Consider the following 14,298-nt stretch of genomic DNA (forward strand, 5'->3'; position numbering starts at 1 on the left):
TCAACTTTTCTGATCCTGCACTGAAGTAACAAATTGGAGTATGTCACCACTACATGCTGTGGACATGGACACATTTGTGACCAATCTAAGAAAAGACCAAGCTAAACTGTGGTGCACATGAACAGCTTGCATTGCTGCAATCCCCTGGAATCTGGTCTGTTGAAATAACAAAGATGACCGTGAAGAACAGGAATTTCACTGCCAACCCTGAAAGCTAGCTGTTCTCTCCACATCACACACCTACGGCTCTTTCCTGTTTTACTCTGACTTATACTTCTTTGCATTGCCACGTTGTCTTCTTCTAGAATCAATGTCAAAGGCAAATTATACTACAGCATTGAGGACAGGTCAAACTAATTCAATCTAATCTGTCAGATGGGTGAGCAAAGATCAAAAAGAAATTAAATGGGATGAAAAAAATGATACAGGACAAATCAGTTTCTTTTGAATTATCACTTAAGGTGTCCTGATTTGGGTTGAGACCTTTTCACAAGACTTTATATTGTATGAGCAAAAACTCCTCACAATATACTTGTCAGTGTTAGCCCCCACCTGTACTGATGAAGTGAGTGGCCCATAAACCGCTCTGCCAAAACTCCACCTCGCTGGCTTTCCATCCGCATGGGATTCATGCTGGGGAAGGTGTGGAGGGTGTCTTGGCAGGCTCTGGGTTTTGCCGAAGCATTTCCTGTCTCCCAAACACAGGATCAGGTGTCGCCATTTTCACAGCACCTTCTGGTTCTGTTTAACAGGAAATGAGGTCCATCAGAAGAGGTCTGACCAAAACTGAGCCAGAATGGGCCCTGACAGGCAGGAATATTAGCCTGTGACGGCAGTCAGTAATTGAATGATCGGCTCCCCCCCTCACTCATAATGAAGAGAATATGTGCTGGGAATGTGTTTGTCCTTCTCTATCCTTCGTCTGCCCTCTGCCTTTCCTCTTTTCCCCCCTTTTTTACCCTTTAATAAATCATTTGCAGGGCAGAAATAAGGGATAATTTTACCTCACTTCAAAGTGCTTCTCCTGGTGTCATTTCTGTAACCTCAAAGGGATGATGCATTAAAAAGGCTCCAGGTGAGCTCTGTCTCTGCTGTGCTGATAGTGTCGTGAGAGAGTGAGTTGAAGTACATAAGAGATCAATTATCACACCTCATTTTGTTCTCATATGCAAAATGATAATGGGTGGACCATGTCAGACCTGAACCATCAGGTGGTGTATCCTTTCTCCATAAATGTGTTTCACAGATTGTCTGAAGGGGTCTGTTAAACCCCTTTAACAGTTACAAAGCAGAAGGGAAAGAATTTGGCTTCTCCTTGATCCGTCTTCAAATGTCCCTCTGCGGACAAGATTTAAGAGTGATAAATCAACGGTATAAATCAAACACTCAGCATATCACTGCACACTTGTAAACACTCCTTTCATATTGGACATTTAAAAAAAAAGTGCTACGCTATCTCATCTTCCCTGAGTGTTTGTCAGCAAATGGTAGAACAACAGTTTATCTGTGTTCCAGTGAGACAGAGTTCATAAGCTGCAAAGGAGGTTTCAGTTTAAGGGTGAGCGAAGGTGATGCTGTTGGGAAAGCAGGAGGCACAACTCTGGGGTGCAGCGTCATATTTCACATAGCTTTGGGGAGAATGTCAACTCTGGGAAGAACTCATAATGCAACAATTGCTTTGAGACTTGTTCTTATTCATATTTCTCTGACTATGGTTTTGTATGTTTTAAACCTTAACCAAAATCAGTTGTAGTGTATTGCTGCTGGAATGCCTGTCAGACTGCGCCCTGACCCTGGGCTGGCTTCTATAATGATGGGAAGATGAAAGAGCCAGGCCCATTCCCAGGCTGCCCTGTTAGGGGGTGCAAGCCTGTGAAATGGAGAGATAATGGAGACCAGGTGTGCTGTGGATGCCTGAGATACTCCTCAGTCAGTCTGGGAGCTCCTCTCAGTGAGAGGGAGGGTAAACTACCACTGCTGAAAACTGACTGGGCCGCAGTCCAATTCCTCACTCCATACCATGCACACACACACATATATAGCTATAAATATATACTTTATATAATATATGTAAAAAATATATGTACATTAAATACATCAGTATATATGCTATAGTTGCTGGAGTTGGACATCAACCAAAGGATGCACCAGTATTCAAACTGGTGCTGTGCTATCGTTTTGTTTCTCATAAAAACACAGTACAAGGCATTCAGAGTTTTTAGGCGCCTTCATTTTTCTCACATTTTGTTATCCTGCAGCCTTATGCTAAAATACATCTCCACCTCCCCATCAATATACACTAAATACCCCGTTATAACAAAGCAAAATTGCAAATTTATTAAAAAGGACAAACTGAAACATCACATTAGGTATTCAGGGCCTCTGCTGACACATAGAATTTAGCTCATGTTCCTCACATTTCTCTTGATCATCTTTGAGAGTTTCCTACACCTTGATTGGTGTCAACCTCTGGTATATCCATTTGATAGGGAATGATTTGGAAAGGTAAACCGCTGACATTGCATTTGAGAGCAAAAGACATGCCACAAGGTCAAAGGAACTGCCTGCAGAGCTCAGATGGATTGTGATGCAAAGCAGATCTTGAAGGTTTCAGAGTGAGCTGCTTCCACAGTGGAGGCCAAAGTATTTGTATGGAACAACCAGGACTCCTCCTATAGCTGGGCACCAAACTGAGCAATCAGGTAATCAGAGTGATCAAGAGCTGAGCTCCAGAGATCATGTGTGGAGAGGGGAGAAACTTCATGAAGGACAACCAAGACTTAATTTTGGGACGTAAACACATGGCCACCTCAGTCACAGAGGGTCCCTTCCCCCCCAATTTCTGAGTTTGGATGAGAGACCAGTTAAAGGAAGAGTCCTCTTACCAAAACCAATGCCTGGTTTTTGCTCTGATAAGCATTCTCTGTTGTGTGCCGATTGGATTTACCATAATCATGGTTTAGAGACAAAGATAATACTATAAAGATGATAGATCAAAGATGTTAAATCAAAGATGGTAGATGGGAGGCACCTGCACTACATTTAAAGTGTCACATCATAGGCCCTGAATACTTATGTTAATGTGATACGACAGTTTGTTTCTTTTGAATAAGTAAAAAAGTCTAATATCCTGTTTTTGCTTTCTCATTGTGGGGTGTTTTTGATTTTAGCGTAAGACTGCAACATAACAGAATGTGGAAAAACTGGATCTAAATACTGTCTGAATGTACCAAATGTAGTCTAATGCTTGAGTTATAGGAGCATGTGTGTCTCTGTGGTATTCAGAAATATGATAATTTGAGCAGTCAGGAAACCTATTTTGGAGCATTTATCCCTTGTATCTGTTATTAACTTAAAGTAGAGGAGTTTTAAAAGAAAGGTCAAGCAGACTGGCCACAAAAGTGTTTCTAATTGAACAGACATGCTCACAAAGCTCCGTTGTAATTACAATCTAATTAGCAGACAGCTAGCAGAATCCAACATGCCATTTAACATCAACAATTTAACCCTTTACATGAACCCCCTGTGAACATATTTCAAAAGATCCTACCAGATCCTGTGGGAGAAACCGTCTGCCCCACTTCTGTCTTCTACGGGAGGTCGGTAAATGTCAATTGGAGAGAGAGCTGGAAATGTTGAAGAGGGACTCAAGTGAAGATAAGTCCTCATTAAAGTCTTCTCCATAAGAGCTTGTTGAATGATAAATATTAAACATTGATTACATACAAATAGGAATGACTCTCTTATCATCAACGACTATTGTCTTCCAGAGATTATCCCATAATTAAATCTAACAGGGTCCTGCTGAGGCCTTTTTGTCAAGTGACTGAATTACTCATTATCCCCACACGAATAAGGGGCAATCATGGTGTGGGTCGTATGAACAGGCGTGCAAACGCTAGTCAAACCACAAGAATACAAGAATATTGTAGAAAGGCAGATTCCTATTTGATTGACCCTGTCTGGCTATTAACAAGGCTGTCACTCAGGACGGCTTATCTTGTGAGCCAAGATGCGGGTTCCCATTTCAGAATGTAGCTTTTCATATTGAGTAAATTATTTTTTTCACCAAATAATTTTAGGGGAAGCAGAAATGCCTGCTCCGCGTGATAGAAAACTTAAATAAAAAGCCAGTGGAAGTGTGTGTGGATGTGCTTTAAGCATATATTGTGTGTGAGAGAACAAAAAGCACTTTCTGACAGGTGTAACTTCTGTCAGGCTGAACCACAGTGAAATAGGATCTCAGCGACTGAGCCCTTTTTGTGGATAGGTGGTTTCCAGATGAAAATTCAGCTGCTCTATTTAAGTAGGTGTTATTTAATGTGAGTTCATTCCTCTAGAGCTGTCACTGCACCTGACCTGTCTGAGTATAATATACAGTGTATTCAAAGTCTGTGGATTAAAATGCCTAAGTTTGTTTTAAAGAAGGCAGGAGTCATATGGTCTGAGCTGTGTCCTTGTGTATCTTTGCTCCGTCCTACAGCTGGATTTGTTTTCTCTATCAACCTCCTTCTGACATATATATACTTTTTCTACATTAAGTCCAACGAGAAACACATTCACCCGTTTCCTTTTTCTCTCCTCGTCATCCTACAAATCGCACTGTTTAGTTCATATAACACCACCCACACAGTAACAGGAGTCAGTCAAGCGCTGGAGAGAAGTCGGAGCGGTTGGTCGTTTGAGTTTAAAGTATCTGTTGTGCTACAATTCCTACGACTGTGAATCATATGCAATTAATCTGCACCATACTGCCTGCAGCCCGTCCCTGCCCCCATCGCACACTCACACACCCCTTATGATCCGGTCTGCCTCTTTATCCTTCTCACCGTCTTCCTTGTATGGACGTGACACTTTCCCCTGCATCTAGCCAAGGTCACTGAGCATCCATTTTAAATCGTTGCCTATACTGCCGCAGCTTAAAATTAATAAGGCCACCATTTAAACGCTACAGATATCAAACTCGTAACAAATGCTGGGCAATCTACCCACAATACCCTCTTTCCCTCTCCTCTTCCCTTGACATATTAATTTTTGACCAAACGTCCCCGCTTGACTACTGTAACGAGGTATGATGTATTGAGCCCTGGCTGTTGCCATGGAGACAGCAGTCCCCTCTTACTTGTCATTAGAGCACAAACAAGCCCTGGCATCTAATGTCATTCCAGTCAACATGAGGGAGAGCGATGAGAAAGGGAGAGACTCTCGGATCCCTCGCTCCCGTTCCTGGATTTGAATTAGCTTTAGTGTGAATTATTTGCACTGTGCTGGATGTTATGGGCCAACATACTGTGTGCAAGGGCATTGTCAGGTCGTATACCTGGAGAGACGAGCATCCACTGTTGTTTCTGTATTTTCCTCACATCCCGATGCTTTGATGTTGGCCTGCAAATGGAAATAGGTGTCTGGATGCCACGGAATAATTACCTGTCGGAGGCATTCCTCCTGCTTGTTTTTGTCCTGTCCTCTGTCTTGGGTTGCAAATAATTAGAAATGCATTTTCCACGGCCTGGATTCATTTGACTGTGCTTTAAAGTATGAAGTGAGAAATGTTCACTTTTGTGAGGTGTTTATAGTGAATATCCTTCTCAAAGGGAAGTTAATTAGAATGGCTTTTATGGAAAAATGAGATCATATCCAGGGAATCTCATTTTCTCTACAACTGTGATGAAATTACAGGCTGATTGGGTTTGTGGGGGGAAAAAAGCTGACAGACGCACAACATCTTCAATACAGAACAGAGAAAAAAGAAGATGCAACAAATGAGTCTCATCAAAAAATGAGAAAATGCTTTGCAGTTTTCTCTCTGCTAGGATCATTTTAAGCTGTGGTAAGATAATGACACTGTAACTGAGTAATGGTGCTGCAGCAGCTTTGGAATATTCCAGTCTTATTTTATTTCCATTTAAGATAAAGCTTTATACTTGTTGTCTCAGCAAGAAAGTGTGCTTCATTTTCAGATGTTCTCTCTCCCCTCTTTTCAGTTTTAATCAGTGGCTGCTTTCTAGTCCCGTTGTTTGAGGTGAAAGTTTAGCCGCATGCCTCCCTGTCTTTTCTCTGAACATAATCTCTTCCTCACACAGAACAATAATCCTACCTTATTTTCTCTCTCAGTGTTGGTCTTTTATTACTTCCAGGTGTTAAGGCCCGTTCTCCCTTGCAAGCAGATGTGCTGAGGAAAAAATGCCCATTGTTTGGAGTTGGGCTATTTCAACCTGAATATTCAGTTGGCAATGCTCTCTGACAGCAGACGACAGAAAAGAAAGAGCAAAATAAAAACCCTACGTGAATGAGTATTTGCATTAAAGAAAAGCAGTGAAAGATGTGGGAGACTGGAAAAACACATGGACTACAGTTCAAACCCTTTCAGCTGCGAGCAGAGGAAATAGACAGAAAGGAAAATACGACTCCAAGAAAAAGTATAAAAACCACGGTTAAAGAAAAAAAAAAAAAAAAGCAAAACATTATTTTGTTAAAGTGGATTCAGTGATTCATGGCGACTGCTGGACAACACACCTGTTAGTGAGCGGTTTGCTGACTGCTCTCTTTTTTTGGGATAGAGACATATTACTTTCATCTGGTTCGTGAGAGCTTTAGTTTTTTAGTAAGTGTTTAACTTTCTTTGCTCTGTGCTGTACTTTTTCTCGATTGATAATTTTTCTAGTCACACAGTATCATTTTTACTCAGTTGTTTTTATGAAACTGTGTTTTATTGATTAATAACTTGTTCCCTAATAGCTATTTTTTGACGTACACCTGCCAAGAGTAATATTGGACTACACTGCCCGTAGCAGTTCTGCTATAGACTTCCTTAAAAAAAATCCATTCTGGACTTTCTCCTTTTTCCTGCAAGCAGCTAAACTGAGATCACATGTACTTGCAATGAAAAGTGACAGGAAATTGACTAAAGCATTGGAAATCAATGGCAAGTAAATGTGGTCCCTAAGTACAAGTGAACAGCTGATAGCTGCCCTCTGTCTACCGCGCTCTCTTTGACCATCTTCTTTTCCTCTCTGCCTTTTTACTCCTCTTCACCCTCTGTGTCTCCTTTCACTCGCTATCACTTACTCTCCATCTCTCCATCTCCTGAGCCAATATGTACTTACTCCACAAAGAACACATGACTCGTTGTGTTTGTGATTGTGTGTGCGTGTGTGTGTGTATATCAAAATGAAGGAGTGCAGACAGATAAATGCATTTGTTTTGTTTGTTCTTCGAGTAGATACCAGGTCAGGGTAAAAAAAAAATTAATGTTAAATCAACATTTCTTACTGCGATAGCTACTTGTTTGTGGAAGCCATCCAGGGAGTTGGGTTAATTATTTATAAACTCTTTAAATCAGGCAGATCAATCTTTAAGACAGGTATTGTTAACAAAAGGACAGTGCTGTTGCAGCTAACCTTACTTAATTATTGTAGTTGTATTGCAGTTTTACCCTTTGGCTGATTGCTGCGACACAAATGCTGAGAAGCGATGGTTCCATACATCATTTGCCGAAGGAATATTAGATCTGCCTGAGGTATAGTTTGAAACACAGCGACAAACACTTGTTAAGTCAATGTAGCTACCATCTGAGAAAATACTGAAAAAATTCTACTTCAACTTTTAACAAAGTCTGAGATATAAAGCACAGCATGGACACCAGTCTACTATCACGCTGTAGTGATAATTCCTTCATAAATGATTGTGTAATCTACAGTATGAAGTGAAAGCAAATCTTATTTATTTTTGCTACCACTACTTGTGGTGCAGATAGTTGGCAGGACTCCTGTAGAGAAATAAATATACAGAGGGCAACATGACAACATCCTGACAGACATCAGGTTTCCGGCTGAATGAGCTATTGAGATTCAGGACAGTTTGGGGTTTTATACGAATAGACCACAGGCAAATTTCAAATCTCAGTTTGTTTCACTTTGCCGATGCAAATGCAATAAAAACCAATGTTTAAGGGACTTTTTGTAGCACTCTATAAGTCCATGGAAATAATAAGGTGTACACTTAATATTCTGTCTGAATAACAGTCTGGGGCTCCTTCTGAATTCATTGAAATCTCAGCTTTTATTTTAATGCTGGCGCTTACTTAATTTGGTTCCCATCATGAATCAGTTCTCCAGAAGTTAATTTGCCAAGTTGAAAGAAAGAAGGCAATTGCTGAGGCAATTCGTTCATGATGTCAAGTCCCCAACAGGTTTAGAGGACATCAATCCTAATCCACATCTCTTATCCCACAGCAGATCAATAGACAAAGTGCTAAATCAATAGAATTTCATAAAAGTCTCAGTCAGTTTCCCAGGGTTCACCAAACTGTACTGGCCCAGGATCTGTCTCCCTCTGTCTGTGATATTCAACATACTTAACACTTGCGTACGGAGCCAGTGGCATTTCTCAAAGAGAAGTAAGGACTTGCCATACGACACCTAATAAAAGAGAAAAATACGCATTTTTAGTACTTTTAAAATGATGCTTCTGTTTTTCATTCCTTTTTAAAGAGCAGCAGAGCCCATATGCTAATACTAGCTGTTATGCATGAGAGCATTTACTGTGGTGTATATATTATGAATGAAGAGGAGTTACTTGTCCAAATATGTGGATTGTATAAAGAGAGCAAGGGGATTGTGGGTAAAAGAGCCCAGTGAATTTTTTCTTCTGTGTTTTTATATGGTGTTGCTGGCAGGCTCTTGGTCTGTGTTACTACTGTTTATCAGCAATGCTTTTTATTAAGATGGAGTCATTTGGGGTGATCAAGTGTTGGTTAAAAAATAAATTCATCCCAACACAAAGAATACAGAAATGTAAACAAAGAAATATAAAAACTAAATTTTTTCTTTATTTCTGACTTGCTGCCTCCGCGCAAACCCACCCACTCGCCCTCTCTCTCCCTGCACAGGCTAGTGTGAGTGTGACCAGGCAGGGGTTAAATCCATTGCACCGTAAAAAGGAGCTGTTCATAAAATGGAGGAATAAGAAGCAGAAATAATATTTCAAGTATGATTAGTTCATCCGCAGGGCACCTTGTGCGATTGAGAAAGGGGGTGAGAGTGGGAGGGGGTATTGTGCACGGCAAGCAGTAAATTATATCTAGCCTTTGAATGATTCCTGCAGATCCTATTACGACAGTGAGGGGGACTGGGGAATGGTGTGGGGGGGGGGGGGGGGGGGGCAGTTTGGAGAGAGAAAAGCAGCAGAACGAATCGGATGAATTCTGTTTCCAGCTGTCCGAATGATGGGGGAGATGAGGGTGTGTGCATGTGTGTGTGCGTGTGTGTGTGTGTGGGGGGGGGGGGGGGGGGGGGGGGAGTGCCAAAAGGACAATAACACATTCATTCTCCAACACTCTAAAACACTGTCGTGTAGACATGCGGACACACAGCTCCAAACACAGCTTCTTATTTTTTTTTTTACTTATTTTTTTTACTTTTAACTCAAGCAATCTCTCTCCCCAAAATTTTACACCAAATCCTTGTGCCAAATAGAGAAAAGCACTATCGCCCATTAACACCGCTGCACTGTTCCACCCTCCCTGAATATTTGAGAGGCGCTTGTCTGCCATTTGTCACCTTGACTGGTGATATAGTAGCTGATAGTGGCATTAATGTGCTGCTGCAGCAGACAGTCCTCCCAGGAAAATGCTGAATTTATTCACCCACCACCTCAATTTTGACAATGGTTACCAAATAATGTACATCAGTCCCTTCTTCCCCTTCTGGATTGTTGAAGAACAGAGACAATGGCTCGTGCACCAGTAAATGCGTCACACCTCACATCTGGATAAAACACAGCATTGTGTATGTATGTATAATATATGTGTAACTGTGATGTACGTACGCGACAGGCCAAATGCTGACACCTCCCAATGTTCTGCATTGGGCTCTATTAATGCTCTATCAGATATTATGGAACAGGTATGTGCATATTGCTAATCAGTTCTCTTCACTTCAGAACTTCAAATAGAAGCTTTTGGCTCTTTCTGATGAGCCAAACGAAAAGGACCATATCCGTCTGGTGCATCTGTATGCAATACACTGATACACATGTGCCTACAGACTCAGTCACGTGCGCACACAATAAATAACACATAAGCTAACAAACACATACGTTTACTGTATCGTTTAGTTTAATTTAATTGTTATTTGTTCATCTATGTTGTTTGTCTTAAGTGAGTCTTTTGAACTTTTTTACATTTTAATTGTCTGTATTTGTGTATAAATACTACTAAAGTGATATTTCTATCATAAGCCTCAAGGGGTTTCTTTGATTTAACCTGCACATTCTTAAATTATTTTTAAGTTATTGTGTCCCCATTGTTTTGTTGTATTTTGCAAATAATTATGTAAAAATAAATCAAGTATAATCTGATTTCTGCATGTTTATATCATCTCCATCTGTATTCCACATAATTTCTCATCCTATTACTACTGCTGTTGCCGTTTATTTTTCCTCTTTCTCTGCTTTCTCAGCAGTGTCTAAAATACATACATATATAATAGCTTTGCATTATATATAGTAAATGTACATAGCACAATTAATTGAAACAAGCGCTAATATAAACCAGCTAAAGGTCAAACATCTTCTGGTGTTAGTGAACAGTTGACATACTGTAGAAATATTCTCACAATTACTCAGCTGATTATCAGCGTCACATTACAGCCTATGTCCTTTAGCAGTGAAATCTGTCTTGTGAAAGTGAGTTCCTACTGCCCACCACACAAAAATAATAGGGTTTGACCGGACTAAGATTAAATGTTACATTTTCAAAGAGGGTTGAAAAACGCGGCAATCACAAATCTGAGGCCAAACATGGTAAAGCTTGAAAGCTTGAAGGTCTTTTCATTTCTTTATTTTTAACATGATGAGATGCATATTTTCAATTACTCCACGAAATGTCCCCCCAGTCCCGCATCCATACTCTGAGAACGCTGTTTGATTTACTGTATGTATGAGTTCATTAATTAAGCCTCATTTTGGCAAACTGTGTTGGATGGTGGGTGACTGCCAAAGCAGAGAACAGAGGGCCTGCACGTTTAATGCAGAACATTAATAATAACAGGGGAGGAGGCAATGGGGGAATTAAAATGAACGAATTCTGCACCCAACGTCCCACTTTAATTGCAAATTTAAACTTCCCATAATGGATTCTGACATCTCAAGTCACCAAAATCCATCATTCTGAAGGGCATTATTCCTCAATTAACCTGTCACCCCCACCACCACCACCCTGCGTCTTTCTGCAGGGCTTCAAAAAGAAATGAAGAATTCTAATTACTTTCAAATATAAAACAGATTGATAATCCACTCTTCATTCACACAGACACAGTCCTGTGCAAACTGTAAATTCTGTTCAATTTCTAGCAGGAGATATATAAATATATGATTATCTAAATATATATGTGCACTTTCTCTTAAATCATACATTAATGCATTTATAAATCAGCCTTTTGTCATTTGCACATGTCAAACTGTTTATAAAGGGGACATCCTGATCATGAGTACGACAGTCCTCTTGTAAGAGCTGAGGTCACATTCACCGTAGCTGCAGCTAATGTCACACTCTTCACGGCTGTGGCCGATGTCATGCCCATCTCTGCTCAGCAGGACTTTCTTATGATATCCTGGTGCATGTGCAGGCCAAGCTGCAGCCAGGACACCAAGGCATGACCATAGATGCTCTAAATATAGTGAATAAAGACAATTCCCAGTTTTTTCCTTGGACGGCCACACTGATTGTATTGAACACATTGGATATTATCCAGGCATAAACAACGGCTCACTTGTGTTGCAGCTATTTGCAATGCTGCAAATACACAATCCCTCCATCCCAAGACCAGTGCGGTAGCAGGAAGACAACTGTATTTTAAAAGAATTGTGGACTGAAGAAAGATGTTCAAACCAATCTCCCAACCAATAAATCACCATGTAAACAAAGCAAGATGTTAACCGGTGTTTCTACAGCAGGAACCAACAGAGGGCAGTTACACACTGTGGCTGTGAGGAGTTGTGTGAACAAATTGGGAACAAGATGAGAGCTTAGGTTTCACACTTGACTCTCAAAATGACTCACAAAGTCACCTGCCTTATCCTCCCCATCTCATTTGTTATTGACAAAACAGACACAAACCATTTGCCTGTTCATCACCGCCATCAATGATACAAACCGGGGATGTTTTATCTGCTGCCGATCCCTAACACACTGTTTAAGTGACAATGCCCTATAGCCTTCACACTTCCTCATGCAGTTAGATGCTCTGTTTACTGACAAGCAGTATCAAAAGTCAAATACAGCCTAGTGTGTGGGAAACCATTTATCATTTGAGCAATGAATGTATTATGTATACAAGTGACCATAAGTGGGGCTGTCAAACTTCAACAACAGAAAAAGTGTAATTTCACAGCAATAGATACTGTTCCCAAAACGCCTGCTGATTTGAGATTGCTGTTTGTTGGTCTGGAGCACCTGCCAGGGGGAGTTAGGAGTTCAATTAGCGTGGGCTGGATATGAGGGGCCTGTGATGACTTTATCTGCCCCTTTAATTCAAAAGGTGCACAATGCCTGAAGGGTGCATAGGCAGAGCTGATGTGCTATTGTCCTATTTGGTGGCCAATCCAAACAGGATTGCAGTTGCTACTATGCACTATTATAACACTGTGAAGTTTCTCGGGCAAAATTAAACTTTTTTTGGCTTACTATATCTGAAAGAGTTTATGGCAATATCACAACAACCTATCATGGCTTGTGCAGCCGAACAGAAAGATTGATTATGTCTCTGTGATGTTCACCAATAGGAGAATAGATCCAGTACAGCTGAAGCCTCACACACATATAAAAAGCCAAAGAGGAATGATAGTGTTGCTGTTGCAAGGTGAAGATGTGAAACAGAAGAAGGGCTTTTAGGCTTTTCTGATCCCAAGTCAGTATCATACACATTGGTTTGATCGCCATGACTGTCAGATTCCTGTAGCAGGTTGTGTCTTTGAGGCTTTGACACACATTTGCAGATCTACTGTTTTCATGTATTCAACTCATGGCTACTTGGATTTTCTCTTTCCAAGTAAAGAGGGATCTGAGGGGAAACCAGATCTTTTATGTTTCAGAAATAATAAAACCCTCATTTGAAATCCCACTGACATCCTCAAATATACTAATAACTGAATATAAAGCTTGGAACAGAGCCATTGTCAACAGAAAGTTATGTGGCTCACCTCATATGTTTAAAGTTAATGGGGAATAATGGGAATAATTGTCTCAGACTTTTGGACCCCAATGTATATAATTTCCGTGGCCATGGAACATCATTCATCACAGACATGTTCTAGCTTAACCTCATGGTTCAACAGAAGAGTTTTGTCCATGAGTGAGCCGGAGTGTCATGGTTGGTTCAGACATGTCTCTATCAACCATAGGACAGAGATGTGGGAAGTAGTTGTTTCTGTGCTCACAAAGACTTCAATTGTATTTAGTATGTTTTGTTTTTAAATGCTGAATGAGACATATAGATGCTAGAGGAACCTTAACCAACACGGGTCCCAGTGCGCATTGTGTACTTCTCCTGACATTCACTGACTGTGCTGTATATTATTGCTGCTTAAGCCCTGCTGCTTTAATTTCCAGCTCTCAAAAGCACTAGAGGATTAAATAATAACCATTGAAATGGCATCGCTTGCTTTCAGCATACCTACCCACTTAACTAATACAGCAATTACCACATTTTTTGCATAAAGAACCATTAAGTTGTGGGCAGGAACAAAGCACTCCTTGCTGAGGCAATAGAGTTGACATTCTGTAGTAACTGTTAATAAATAAAAGTAACTGTTTTTAAAAAACAAAGGAAAACTAGAATCAGACCTGGTTTTATTTTAAAGGAAGGATCCATGTCTTTTAATGTAAACGTGTCCTTCCAAACCAATGATTCTACTCATGTTTGCCGAGCCATTATATTTTCAAAACATTTCCATCCTCATAAATATCACAAATATATAGTATTTGTTTGAACTGACTCAAGCTCATCCAAAATACCGAGGATACAGAAACGCAACAGGAATAAAGTGATAAATGTGAGTGTTGTGAAGACCAACATGCATGCCAGGAGTTGCGAGCATGTGGAAGAAAAATAGCTTAAAAAAATAATAATGTCATATCCCTTCTGGCTTAACGCGGCACAGGCTGGAAGTCATATCGCTGTTGACTGTTCTGTACTTTTGTAATCATTCAAATTTAATTAAAGGCTGAAGGAGAAAACGGCCTGAGCTGATGGTATAATGAGTTGCCAGGGGACATCTTTTTAATAATCTTACTTTTAA

Source organism: Platichthys flesus, chromosome 1, assembly GCF_949316205.1.
Source record: "Platichthys flesus chromosome 1, fPlaFle2.1, whole genome shotgun sequence".
In the NCBI taxonomy this organism is placed as follows: Eukaryota; Metazoa; Chordata; class Actinopteri; order Pleuronectiformes; family Pleuronectidae; genus Platichthys; species Platichthys flesus.